Source organism: Cynara cardunculus (assembly GCF_001531365.2).
Source record: "Cynara cardunculus var. scolymus isolate 2C chromosome LG 9, CcrdV1, whole genome shotgun sequence".
NCBI classification, from domain to species: Eukaryota; Viridiplantae; Streptophyta; class Magnoliopsida; order Asterales; family Asteraceae; genus Cynara; species Cynara cardunculus.
Genome location: NC_037536.1, coordinates 3,675,012 through 3,676,467, shown reverse-complemented (window position 1 = coordinate 3,676,467; position 1,456 = coordinate 3,675,012).

The following is a 1,456-nucleotide window of genomic DNA, read 5'->3' as shown; positions in this document are numbered from 1 at the left end:
TATATATATATATATATATATATATAAGTAGGATGCTGGATGTCTACGTGGCATCACCACCATTCAGCAATTGCCTATTCTAATTTCCTGGAATTCTTTATTTTTTTAATTACTTTCTCCTCCATCTCACCTTTTAAAACTATTGAAACGTCTTCTCTGGTAGGGCTTTGTATCCTCCATTTGAAACGACTTTCTCCTCCATCTCACCTTCTAACACAATTTAAACGTCTTCTCCATTAGGGATTTGTATCCTCTCCACCCCTCCACCGTGCAGCGCTCCTAGCGTCTTCACTTCTCTCGATGGCGAGCATCGAATGTAAAACCCTAACCTCACCATCAACCCGATTATTTGTTCGTTCCCCAATCCAGCGCCTTCTCCATTTAGGGTTTTTTTGCGCATGGAGCTAATTAACCTTCCATATGTCAGTTTGCTTATTTTGTTGTCATTGGAACTTAGGTTAGGGTTTTAAAGTTCTAGTCTGGCAATGTCGTTAATTGACATTGTTTGAAAATTGAAGATGATGGTTAATTTCTTTTAACATCGATTTAGTGGTTTTTGATTTCAATTTGAACGGTGGCCAGTGGTGGATTGTGATTTCGAGGAAAAAAAATGATATCAGTTACGCCATCGTTGGTAGTTCAGAGTTCTTCGATGGACATGCTCGACTCTTTCCAGCGGAAAGAAGATATCAAGAAGCCGACAGTTTATAAAGCTAAGCATCCGGTGCCGGCAATGTTTAGGGTTGGAGATGTCGTGTTGCCAGAGGTTGGTGATATCAGAAGACAAGATTTTAAAGGTGGTGGTGGTGGTGGTGGGAGTTTTGGCCAGAAAAAAGTGTTGGAAACGGCGGTTGGTGAATCGCCGTACACGATGGCAGTGGTGCATGAATATAGATTGGCGGAGAATGGTGGTGCTCACCTGGCCACTCCTCCTCCGCCACCGTCACTGTATTCTGGATGGGATAATAACATTGATTATTTCATTAAGAAGGTAATCATAACTCATGATTTCTAGTTTTTCATTCATAGATTCAATTGATTCCATTTATAATGTAAGTTATTCTCTTATTTGGGCTGTCGATATCTGAATATTGAACATAAAATGGATCACAATTTGATCTTTAAAGTTGATAAAAGTTGCTGAAAAAGGTTGATGGTTACATCACCAAAAAAGGAAGGAAAAGCTATGATAATCTTTATAAAGAGAATATATTTTCAATCTCTTTTTAGCTGTAAGCTTCGTTATCAGGTACGCCTTTTTGTTTGGTTTTGATTTTTGCTTATTTAGTCTCGGTTGTTGCTATATTTTGCCTATATTTCGATTGTTGTTATCTTTTGTTGCTATCTCGATTGTTTTTACTTGTTTTTGTGATTGTTGTTATGTGCTGTTGTTATATATTATTGATTGATGTTAGCTAAATATGTTGCAATTTTGATCGATGAAAGAAGAGCATTT